This window comes from Nycticebus coucang, chromosome 2 (assembly GCF_027406575.1).
Source record: "Nycticebus coucang isolate mNycCou1 chromosome 2, mNycCou1.pri, whole genome shotgun sequence".
Classification (NCBI taxonomy): Eukaryota; Metazoa; Chordata; class Mammalia; order Primates; family Lorisidae; genus Nycticebus; species Nycticebus coucang.
The window spans coordinates 54,735,084-54,748,729 of NC_069781.1; positions in this window are offsets into that span (position 1 = coordinate 54,735,084).

Genomic DNA, 13,646 nt, shown 5'->3' on the forward strand with positions numbered 1-13,646 from the left:
CCACTAACACCACACAGGTGTTTTGTTGCTGTTGTTGTTGTTGTTTCATGATAACCTTCAAGAAAAAAAATGTAGGGGGTTTGTTTGCATGCATGGAAGAAATTAGTTTCTAAATTATTATTTTAATTACTTAATTATAGACTATCCTCATGGGGAGCCTTGGGAGCCTGTTCATAAATCCAGAACACCATAACCCAGGACTTCTTATATGTATACAAATGGATGTACACAACACCAGCGTACCCAGATACATATATATAAATTAATAGACCGAAAGGGAAAGGTTGACCACAATGCAATAATGTAGGAGGCTTTCAACACCCTACTTTCAGTAATGGACAGATCACCCAGGCAGAATAACAACAAAGAAACTATACTCTAGAATAAATGGAGTTAAGAGGCATTTACAGAACATTCCTTCCAATTGCTGCAGAATACACATTTTTTTCAATAGCACAAGGAACATTTTCCAGGATAGATCATATATCAATTAGGTCATAAAACAAGTCTTAAGAAATTTTAAAAAGTCAAAATCATGTCAAGTGTCTTTTCTGATCACATTGGAAAAACCCAGAAATCAATAACAGAAGGAATGTTGGAAGCTGTACAAATTCATGAAAATTAAAAAACGTGCTCCTGGACACTGAATGCGTCGATGGAAAAATTATAAAAGAAACTTCAAATCTCTTGCGATAAGTATATACAGGGCCTCTCATGTTTTCTTCTGCATCAGGTGCCAATGTGGCTCAGCAAGGCATTAGGAAGGAGATTTCACTGGCTGATGAGGGAGCTTGAGATGTGCTCCCTGCAGGGAACTAGCTGGGAGGTGAAAAGTGCAGAAGATAAGAAAGGGGCTAGCTAACCACTCCATGGTAAAGTGAGAACTCTGCTGTGTTGAGAGTCGCCCACACTTCCAAAGCTGTCAGGGGAAAAGATATGATTCTCTATGACAGGCTACAGACAGGGAAGAAAGAACCAAGTTTAGACCATCTTTTCTTTAACTTAAGAGGGCTACTGGCAACTGGCAAAGGAGGGGACACATCACTGATTCGCTGTGAGGGTAGACTGCCAGAGAAATACAAGCTGAAGCAAGGTAGAAAGGGCCCTGCTGAAGGAAAAGGTGTATTACCCATGTCTAAAGGGTTATATTTTGTGGACCCAGGGGAGAATCTCTGAAGAGCCCACAGACAAGAGTCCATGTTAAACATAAGCCAGGTGCAGAGGGCATGGAGCAAAGCAGCTTGAAAGAGACCCGTCTCTATCTATTGCCCCTCCTCAGTCTCCCAGCTCTGACCCTGTAGGGCTCAGAAAACAGCAAATTTCAAGAAGGGGGGAGATTGGTGGGCTCCACAGAGTAGAGGAGTTTCATATCAAAATAACTCTGTTGTCTTTTCCCTCCACAGCTTCCAACATGAAGCTTGTTTGTTTAGAGAGAAGATTGTGTATTTATTCAATTTTGAACTGCTTATCTCTGGACTTTTAATAATCTCTGACATGTACATTCTGAATTCAATCTGTGTTTGTAACAAAGTAACTGTAGGACTGACTGTTGTTTCCTAACAGGAGAACAGTCACCAGCATCTGCCCAGTTGCCACCTAGGGGCAGAGGAAGATTATGGCCACTGAATAAATTTTAAAGCAACAGAGGAGGAAACAAAAGTTTATTTTATTAAATCTCATGAATCTGAGTTACACAATTATGTACGGATACCAAAAAAAACAGTATACACAATTTAAAGGAGTTGAGTATATTTTTATAGGGAATTGCTTTCAAAATATATTTACTTTTTCGCTGTGCACACATTTGTACCTTTTCCATTTTGTACAATGTATTACTTAGGCAAAAAAATAAGTTAATTTAAAAGAAGGAAATTAGTTCATACTACCATTAAAAATGACCAAGTAAAAGTAAATTACAAAATAATAATAATAATAATAATAAATCCAGCCCCCTCCAAAAAATAAATTACATGAAGAAAGGGGCACAGATCAAGGTCATTAAAAGATAAATAAATAAAATGGCCAAATGAATAAGTAAAGCTTTCTAGAGGGCAGCATGACAAGTCTGTCAACATCAGTCTCCAACCCACCCCATCCTGACCCAAACTGTACTGTTGGGGTCTCTAAGAAGGCCTATCCAGTCCTGTCATTTGGAGGGGGAAATAATGAGAAATAACACAAGACACCAATAGATAGAAAACACAAATATTGCATATATAACTTGTAAGAGGCTAAATTGATCGCATAGCTCAGGGAAGAACAAAAATGGGCCACCGACTAAATTCAGATCAAGATGTTCTCAGTAGCTCAATCCTGTAATCCTAGCATGGTGAGAGGCTGAGGCAAGAGGATTGCTTGAGCTCAGGAGTTTGAGACTTGTCTGAGTGACAGTGAGACCCCAAATCATGAAAAATATTGAAAAATCCAGTTGGGCTCCATGGCAAGTGCCTGTAATCCCAGCAGTTCCAGGAGGCTGAGGCAGCAGGATGCCCAAAGCTCGGGTCTGAGGTTGCAGTGAGCTATGACACCACTGCACTTTGCTCAGGGCATAGGATGGAACTCTGTCTCAAGAACAACAACAGAAATAATAATCATAAATAATTCAGATTAAACAGATATAAGCACCAGATCAGAGGCAACATTACCCATCAGAGAACCAGTTCATCTTCTCTGGCACTATGTGAGTTCAGAAAAAAACACCAGACTACAGTGCTAATTTTCCTTCAATGCTATATTACCAAGTTATCTCCAGAGAAACAGAGAAAGAGAGATTTATTAGAAGGAATTGGCTCACGCAATTATGGTGGCTGAGAAGTACCACAATCTGCCATCCGCAAACTGAATCCTCAGGAAAGCCAGTGGTGTGTAGTTCAATGTGAATGCAAGGTCTGAGAACCAGATGGCCAATGGTCCCAGTCCAAGAGCAGGAGAAAGCAGTGCCTGCCCTGTTCAGTCAGGTAGACAGCAATTTCCCTTTCTGTATCTTTTCATTGTACTCACGCCCTCAACCCATTGAATGATGCTCACACACTGAGAGGGCAATCCACTGAACTCAGCGCACTGATTCAAATGCTAATCTCATCTGTAAACACTCTCACAGACATATTGAGAAATAAAGTTTAGTTAAATATCTGATCATTCTGTGATTTAGTCAAGTCATATACAAAATTAACCATCTCAAGTAAGGAAAGGTACCACTAGGAGTGGGTAACTATATCTTTTCTCTCTTCTGACTGCGGAGTACTGGAAATGATCACCAAACAGAAGTAAAACAAAGAACATGAACAAAGTGTGGGCCCTCTCTTTGAAGGAAGTGAGGTCTATGCTCAGAATGAAAAGATCTACCCTAATTTTAAGCATATTCCCAGTAGGAGTGCGATACCACAGCCCATGTTGGAGTGTTGTACGCTAGTAGAAGACCTTTAAGAAAATGTGCAGGTGGGGAGACAAGATGGCGGACTGAAGCCAGCTTTCAACAAAGGCTCCCGTCCAGAAGGAGAGTTAAGGGACAGGAATTTAGTAAGTATCCTGGTGGACTTGAGCCTCACCAAGAGAGAAGGCTGAAGAACGCACATCAACACCGCTGAGGCAAGTTGTGATCACAAGGACGCAAACAAAAGGTACAAAATCCACCACCAAGCGGACGGGAGTCCCCCTCCCCCATGAGACCGGCTCTAGAGCCCCACAATTGAACAAGTGGGCAGAAATTAAAGGCCCTCCCACTACACTCCACGGGAGAGACCTTCTAAAAACTGGACCTACCTCCCCTACTGGGGTGCCGTGGCGTTCTCCTGCCGGACATAGGGCTGAATAAAACTTTGGGAATCCTTTGCCGGCAACCCTGAATCCCCGGCGCTCCCCTCCCGCCCACTGAGGTCTGGAGGCCTGTCCCCCAGGACTTCGGATTCTTGGGTGATTTCTCAAGGGGAGTGGACAGTCCCCGAGTTGCGACTGGTCAGCATTGACTCTGAGGCGCGCGAGTGAGGAGAGGGCACCGGGCTGAGGGGGAGTCACGCCTCGCGGCACTTCCCTGCGGTGCAGTGCACCAACCCTCCCCGGGCACAAGACTGAGTAAGACTCTAGCCTCCCCGCTGAGAGCTGAGAGCCCCTACTCTCACTCGGGGTTTGAGGGACTATCCCCCAGGAGTTCGGCTCCTTGGGTGATTTCTCAAGGGGAGTGGACAGTCCCCGAGTTGCGACTGGTCAGCATTGACTCCGAGGCGCACGAGTGAGGAGAGGGCACCGGGCTGAGGGGGAGTCAGCCTCGCGCACTTCCCTGCGGTGCAGTACAGCAACCCTCCCCGGGCATACGGGCCCAAGACTGAATAAGACTCTGGCCTCCCCGCTGAGACCTGAGAACCCCTACTCTCACTCGGGGTCTGAGGGCCTATCCCCCAGGAGTTCGGCTCCTTGGGTGATTTCTCGAGGGGAGAGCACAGTGCCTGAGCTGCGTCAGGTCAGCGCTGACTATGGGACACGTGAGCGAGGAGAGGGCACTCTGCTGAGGGGAAATCAAGCCTTGACGGCACTTCCCTGCAGTGCAGTGCAGGAGCCCTCCCCGGACCGTAGTATTGCGTAAAACTGAAGGAAACTCTAGCTTCCCCCCCCCCACTCCCAATCGGGGTCTGGGGGCTCATCCCCCAAGAGTTCTGATTCTTGGGGGATCTCTTAAGGGGTGTGAACCCAGCACAAACTGCGGCCGCTCAGTGCTGACTCTGGGGCGCGGGACAGAGGAGAAAAGGGTCGCCTGAGTGCCCACACCAGAGCAGCAGTTCCCTGGAGGTAGATCAACAGCCGTTTTTTCTTTAACGGCAGAACGCTCACTTCTGGATATTCTGAGGCCACACCCCCTGTCTCCCTGGGCAACCAGAGGAGGCCACCAGGTGACACGGCTCACAAACCCGGAAGCCTCCAGGGCGGGGCCGACCCAGAGAGGTGTTCAGACGCAATTCTCCAGCAGCAAAGACGTTTGAACTCAAAACAGCCCGTCTTCTGTAGGCGACGACAGGAACAGAGACAGAACCTCACAAAGTTGTCTGTTCTGTTCTGTTCTGTTAGCAGCATCCATCAGGGACGGGGCTAAGCCTGAGTGAACACCTCCTTCCCATCACCTGCATCAAACACTCAAAGATGTCAGGCCCCATCTCCTCCTGCTAGATAGCGGCAGTCTGCGGGGGCCTGGCAGACTTCCTTGCGATTCAGGCAGTTGCAAATCCCTGGAGTGTCTGTTCACTGCAGGCAACTGGGTTAGCCATCTGCAGAGATACCAGTGACTGGGTCCGACGGAGGGGCAAAGTGGGGAAGGAGACGTCAACCTTCCTAGACTGCTCTGTTTGCTGGGTGGCTCCTCCTGACTCCACGCTGCACTGGGGTGAACTGTGTCAGAGGAGTAACCAGGCCCCTGTGATCCAGCTCCCAGAGACCTCTTGAACCCTTCCACCCGAGACAAGTGCCGATTGAGACAGTTGATTCGGACCTTTTGAACTGGGCTAATAGACTGAGGACTTTTCAGGCGGTGCCCTGGGTGTGCGATTGTAGGAAGGTTTGATTCTCCTTTTCCAACTGGGGCCAGAGGTGGGCAGGCGGGGTGACTTAATTGCTGATTTTTCCACACAGCTGAGACTTCAAGCCAGAGTAGAAGTTGCAATAGGATCGAACAGAAACCAGCTGAAAACAAGACAGAACCACTTTGCTCCACCACACCAGACAGGGCCCCAGTTTCTCAGGCCACAACACTGTACGGGCTCTCGATAAAACCCCAGGGGAAAAACCAAAGGGAGTAAACCATGGGGCGGAATCAGCGGAAAAACTCTGGTAACATGAATAACCAGAATAGATCAACCCCCCCAAGAAAAGATACGGCAGATGTGATTGAAGATCCCATTCATAAACAACTGGCTGAGATGTCAGAAGTCGAATTCATAATTTGGTTTGCAGACAAGATCAATAAAATGGAATTAGGAATTCGAGGAGAAATTCAAAAATTGTCTCAAGAATTTAACGAATTTAAAGACAAAACCACCAAAGACTTAGACACACTGAAACAAGAACTTACAGCCCTCAAAGATATGAAAAATACAGTAGAATCCCTCAGTAACAGAGTGGAGCAAGCAGAAGAAAGGATTTCTGACATTGAAGATAAAGTCTTCGAACGCTCCCAATCTCTCAAAGAGGAAGAGAAATGGAGAGCAAAAACGGATCACTCACTCAGAGAGCTCTCAGATAATTCGAAAAAAAACAACATAAGGGTTATAGGAATTCCGGAGAACGATGAAGTGGCTGCCAAGGGCACAGAGGCCCTTCTACATGAAATTATGAAAGAAAATTTTCCAGACATGCCCAGAGAATTTGAAATTCAGATAGCAGACAGCTTCAGAGCCCCAGCACGATTCAACCCCAATAAGCCATCTCCCAGACATATCATAATTAGCTTCACTAAAGTTAACATGAAAGAGAAGATTCTCAAAGCAACCCGGCAAAAGAAAACTATAACGTACAAAGGTAAGAATATTAGAATAACTGCAGATCTCTCTGCTGAAACTTTTCAAGCAAGAAGAGGCTGGTCATCAACTTTTAATCTCCTAAAGCAAAAAAACTTTCAACCCAGGATCTTGTATCCAGCTAAACTGAGTTTCATCTATGATGGAGAAATTAAATACTTCAATGACATTCATATGTTGAAAAAATTTGCCATAAGTAAACCAGCTCTTCAGGATGTTCTCAGACCTATCCTCCACAATGACCAACCCAATCCTATACCACAAAAGTAAAATCACCCAGAAACTTCGGATCAAACTCCAACTTCCACACTGGCGAAAGGATTAAAAATGTCCACTGGACCTTTGAAAAACTCGACACCCGAAATTCCACCAGACTTATCAATACTCTCCATCAATGTGAATGGCTTAAACTGTCCTCTAAAGAGGCATAGGTTAGCTGACTGGATACAAAAACTCAAGCCAGATATTTGTTGCATACAAGAGTCACATCTCAACTTAAAAGACAAATACAGACTCAGGGTGAAAGGATGGTCATCCATATTTCAGGCAAATGGTAATCAGAAAAAAGCAGGTGTTGCAATTTTATTTGCAGATACAGTAGGCTTTAAACCATCAAAAGTAAGGAAAGACAAGAATGGTCACTTCATATTTGTTAAGGGTAATACTCAATATGACGAGATCTCAATTATTAATATCTATGCACCCAACCAGAATGCACCTCAATTTATAAGAGAAACTCTAACAGACATGAGTAACTTGATTTCCTCCAGCTCCATAATCGTCGGAGATTTCAACACTCCCTTGACAGTGTTGGATCGATCCTCCAGAAAGAAGCTGAGCAAAGAAATCTTAGATTTAAACCTAACCATCCAATATTTAGATTTAGCAGACATCTACAGAACATTTCATCCCAACAAAACTGAATACACATACTTCTCATCAGCCCACGGAACTTACTCCAAAATTGATCACATTTTAGGTCACAAGTCTAACCTCAGTAAATTTAAAGGAATAGAAATTATTCCATGCATCTTCTCGGACCATCATGGAATAAAACTTGAATTGAGTAACAACAGGAATCTGCATACCCATACAAAAACATGGAAGTTAAATAACCTTATGCTGAATGATAGCTGGGTCAGAGATGAGATTAAGAAAGAAATCACCAATTTTTTGGAACAAAATGACAATGAAGACACAAACTATCAGAACCTCTGGGACACTGCAAAGGCAGTTCTAAGAGGGAAATTTATAGCACTGCAAGCCTTCCTCAAGAGAACGGAAAGAGAGGAAGTTAACAACTTAATGGGACATCTCACGCAACTGGAAAAGGAAGAACATTCCAACCCCAAACCCAGTAGAAGAAAAGAAATAACCAAAATTAGAGCAGAATTAAATGAAATTGAAAACAAAAGAATAATACAACAGATCAATAAATCAAAAAGCTGGTTTTTTGAAAAGGTCAATAAATTAGATAAACCTCTGGCCAACCTAATCAGGAAAAAAAGAGTAAAATCCCTAATATCATCAATCAGAAACAACAAAGACGAAATAACCACAGACTCATCAGAAATCCAAAAAATCCTTAATGAATATTACAAGAAACTTTATTCTCAGAAATATGAAAATCTGAAGGAAATAGACCGATACTTGGAAGCACGCCACCTTCCAAGACTTAACCAGAATCAAGTGGAAATGTTGAACAGACCCATATCAAGTTCAGAAATAGCATCAACTATACAAAACCTCCCTAAAAAGAAAAGCCCGGGACCAGATGGTTTCACGTCAGAATTCTACCAAACCTTTAAAGAGGAATTAGTACCTATATTACTCAACCTGTTCCAAAATGTAGAAAAAGAAGGACGACTACCGAACACGTTCTATGAAGCAAACATCACCCTGATCCCCAAACCAGGAAAAGACCCAACAAGAAAAGAAAATTATAGACCAATATCACTAATGGATATAGATGCAAAAATATTCAACAAGATCCTAACAAACAGAATCCAGCAACACATCAAACAAATTATACATCATGACCAAGTTGGTTTTATCCCAGGGTCTCAAGGCTGGTTCAATATACGTAAATCTATAAATGTAATTCAGCACATAAACAAATTAAAAAACAAAGACCATATGATTCTCTCAATTGATGCAGAAAAAGCTTTTGATAACATCCAGCATCCCTTCATGATCAGAACACTCAAGAAAATTGGTCTAGAAGGGACTTTTCTTAAACTGATAGAGGCTATCTACAGCAAACCCACAGCCAATATCATATTGAATGGAGTTAAATTGGAATCATTTCCACTCAGATCAGGAACCAGACAAGGCTGCCCATTGTCTCCATTGCTTTTCAACATTGTAATGGAAGTTTTAGCCACCGCAATTAGGGAAGAAAAGGCGATCAAGGGTATCCATATAGGGTCAGAAGAGATCAAACTCTCACTCTTCGCAGATGATATGATTGTGTATCTGGAAAACACTAGGGACTCTACTACAAAACTCCTAGAAGTGATCAAGGAATACAGCAGTGTCTCAGGTTACAAAATCAACATTCATAAATCGGTAGCCTTTATATACACCAACAACAGTCAAATTGAAAAGGCAGTTAAAGACTCTATCCCATTCACAGTAGCGCCAAAGAAGATGAAATATTTGGGAATTTACCTAACAAAAGATGTGAAAGATCTCTATAAAGAGAACTATGAAACTCTAAGAAAAGAAATAGCTGAAAATGTTAACAAATGGAAAAACATACCATGCTCATGGCTAGGAAGAATCAACATTATCAAAATGTCCATACTACCCAAAGCAATATATAATTTCAACGCACTCCCTATTAAAGCTCCACTGTCATATTTTAAAGATCTTGAAAAAACATTACTTCGTTTTATATGGAATCAGAAAAAACCTCGAATAGCCAAGACATTACTCAGAAATAAAAACAAAACAGGAGGAATCACACTACCAGACCTCAGACTTTACTAGAAATCGATAGTGATCAAAACAGCATGGTATTGGCACAAAAACAGAGAAGTAGACATCTGGAACAGAATAGAGAACCAAGAGATGAATCCAGCTACTTACCGCTATTTGATTTTTGACAAGCCAATTAAAAACATTCAGTGGGGAAAAGATTCCCTATTTAACAAATGGTGCTGGGTGAACTGGCTGGCAACCTGCAGAAGACTGAAATTGGACCCACACCTTTCACCATTAACTAAAATAGACTCTCATTGGATTAAAGATTTAAACTTAAGACATGAAACTATAAAAATACTAGAGGAGAATGCAGGGAAAACCCTTGAAGAAATTGGTCTGGGTGAGTATTTCATGAGGAGAACCCCCCGGGCAATTGAAGCAGCTTCAAAAATACACTACTGGGACTTGATCAAACTAAAAAGCTTCTGCACAGCTAAGAACACAGTAAGCAGAGCAAGCAGACAGCCCTCAGAATGGGAGAAGATATTTGCAGGGTATATCTCTGACAAAGGTTTAATAACCAGAATCCACAGAGAACTCAAACGCATCAGCAAGAAAAAAACAAGGGATCCCATCGCAGGCTGGGCAAGGGATTTGAAGAGAAACTTCTCTGAAGAAGACAGGCGCACGGCCTTCAGACATATGAAAAAATGCTCATCATCTTTAATCATCAGAGAAATGCAAATCAAAACTACTTTGAGATATCATCTAACTCCAATGAGACTAGCCTATATCACAAAATCTCAAGACCAGAGATGTTGGCGTGGATGCGGAGAAAAGGGAACACTTCTGCACTGCTGGTGGGAATGCAAATTAATACATTCCTTTTGGAAAGATATATGGAGAACACTCAGAGATCTAAAAATAGATCTGCCATTCAATCCTGTAATTCCTCTGCTGGGCATATACCCAGAAGACCAAAAATCACAACATAACAAAGATATTTGTACCAGAATGTTTATTGCAGCCCAATTCATAATAGCTAAGTCATGGAAAAAGCCCAAGTGCCCATCGATCCACGAATGGATTAATAAATTGTGGTATATGTATACCATGGAATACTATGCAGCCTTAAAGAAAGATGGAGACTTTACCTCTTTCATGTTTACATGGATGGAGCTGGAACATATTCTTCTTAGTAAAGTATCCCAAGAATGGAAGAAAAAATACCCAATGTACACAGCTCTACTATGAAACTAATTTGGGACTCTCACATGAAAGCTATAACCCAGCTACAACTTAACAATAGGGAGAAGTGGGAAAGGGGGGGGTGGGTAGAGGGAGGGGAATCGGTGGGATCACACCTGTGGTGCATATTACAGGGGTATTTGCGAAACTTGGTAAATGTAGAATGTAAATGTTTTGGCACAGTAACTGAGATAACGCCGGAAAGGCTATGTTAACCACTGTGATAAAAATGTGTCAAATGGTTTATGAAGTGAGTGTATGATGCCCCATAATCATATCATTATATACAGTTATGATTTAATAAAAAAAAAAATAAAAATTAAAAAAAAAAAAAAAAAAAAAAAGAAAATGTGCAAAGTAATACCAGAGTCTCGGTGTTCACAAAATCTTGAACTCTCTCCTCATTCCCCAATTTGCCCTCATACTCCTGGGGGAAAAAAAAGTCTAGAACACTCAATTCCCAGCCTTCAAATTCTATATAACAGGGGAAGATAAACTGGTCTTATTTAAGATGGAAAGGTTGTCAAAATGTTCTCTTTATTATGAGAAAATAAATGCAGATCTGAACAGATCCAAGCATAGACAAGATGAAAAAGAATAGCCTTTCAACTAAGCAAACAAATTAGAAAGGGAGGAGGAATATTGAAGAGATGAACTTTGAACCAAGCCTAGAAAAAGGCATAATGAAAGAAAAGAAATTAATTTTTCTGCAAGTGCATTGCCATTTAAAGTGATTTAAGAAGACTAAAACAGGAATTTAAAGATGAAGAATCTAAAAATAGAAGAAAGGCCAGCTCAGTGTCTCACACCTATAATCCTAGCACCCTGAGAGGCCAAGGTAGGAAGACTGCTTGAACTCAGGAACTTGAGGCCAGATGTCCTCTCTACTAAAAATAGAAAAAAAATTAGCCAGGCGTTATGGAGGTGCCTTAGTGGCAGCTACTTGGGAGGCTGATGCAGGAGGATCACTTGAACCCAGGAGTTTGAGGTTGCATAACACGGCACTCTAGCCTGGGCAACAGAGTGAGACAAACAAAACAAACAAACAAAACCACCCTGGAATAATGGAGAAAAGAGAAAGAAGGAATAGAGGACTGAAATAATAACATTAAAGAATGAAAAATTAACTTCAAAGGCAAGTAATAAAGAATTGGTATAGTCATACTAAATGCAGATTTTTTTGAAAAGGAGAAATTAACAATCAGAAAAGAAATTTACAAGAACTGGAGAACTGACAAAATCTGAGCAATATACCTGTGCCTCTTATGTAGAAAACCCAGAGAAACATAAAAGTTTATCAAAAGATATAATTTTTTTTTTTCGAGACAGAGTCCCACTCTGTTGCCACAAGCTAGAGTGCAATGGCCTCAGCTTAGCTCACAGCAACCTCAAACTCTTGAGTTTAAGCAATCCTCCAGCCTTGACCTTGCTGAAGGGCTAGCATTTCAGTTGTGAGCCACTGTGTCCCACCAAAGATAAACATGTTTTAATGAAGAAGAAACTTTCTCTGAAATGAAATAAAAATTTAATCTGCAGATTGAAAAGGAACATATATTCTAAGGTAATTTGATACAAATACTCAACCCTGAGATTAATCCTTAGTTGGTCTCTTACTATTCCACGGTAACATTCAATAACAGAAGCCCCTAGAAAATATTAAAAAAAATTTTTTTTGAAAAAAGAGAAATATAAGATATGCAAGGTATGTAGGTACCCAAAGTATCTATGTATAGGAGGCATAGAATTGGTGTCGCTAGAACAGACAGATGGCTTCAAACACAAAAGAAGTCTGAAGAATAAAACATCCAGGCATCTCTTTTCACAAAAACCAAACCAAACTAAAACAAAATGCAAACAAATTAGTTGATAAAGAAATCTAGGTACTTAAGAAATGACTGAAAAGTAAGAAAAAGAAGAAATGCATAAAAGGTCTTAAGTAAACACTGAATCAATTTAAAATATATGTAAATAATTACAGAACATATTGCAAATGTATAAACCTTGGTATTATATAAGTATTAATATGAATAACAAGATCAAGAGGTGGGGAAGGAGAACAGGAAGAAGCTAATGTCTTCATCTTTCAGAGAATTAAAATATTAGTAATCTTCATCTTTCAGGAATTAAAATAGATTTTAAGGCTGTGATTTCAGTATCTTAGTGTTTTTCATAATTTCTTATTAACTTTGGAGGGATCTCTTCAGGAATTATATATCCTGTATTGAATATAACATTTATTTGAAGGATAGCATTGCATTCCAGTTCATTTCAGCTTCACTGGGCTTCTTTCTACTTCAGTACTCATTTATAAAAATAGCATGCATTATATGTTAATAATGGGGGAAAATGGATTGGGGGTGATTTTTTTTAAACTTCCTTTTACTTTTCTGCATGACTTAAACTCTTTATAATGTGCAAGTGTTATATTTACAAAACCAATAAAGTGATTTTTCTTTTATAAATGAACAGGAATGATAAAATCAGAGAGATGTTTAATTTTTTCAACAAACTGCTTTTGAGCTCAATAAAAACAGTGTTGTAATTTAATTTTTCTCAGACTTAAGATTTTTCTCTGCACTTGGATAGATCTCATCTCCAAATTCCAGATAAGCACTTCTATTTGAAAATCCTTTGATTCTGTAAACAGAATTTAGCATGCAGAATACGTCCTAGCACTTAAATTACTGACTTGGCTGCTAAATCAACAGCATAGATGCATCCAGAGTTGGAGCCAGAGGAAATGATGAAGGTTTGAGACCGAGAATTATTACATCCTAATAAGAAGGCAAAAAAAAAAAACTGCTTTTACTTTTATAAAGCCATATTTTGTTCTTTTCCTTCTGTTTATACCTACACCCATTTCCTTTGAGTTGATCCTCATTTCCTTCAGGGGAGAGGCTTGGAGGGACCAGTTTTTATAAATTCTTCCCTCATACACATAAATGTGATGCCTTCAAGTGAAAACCAGTACTT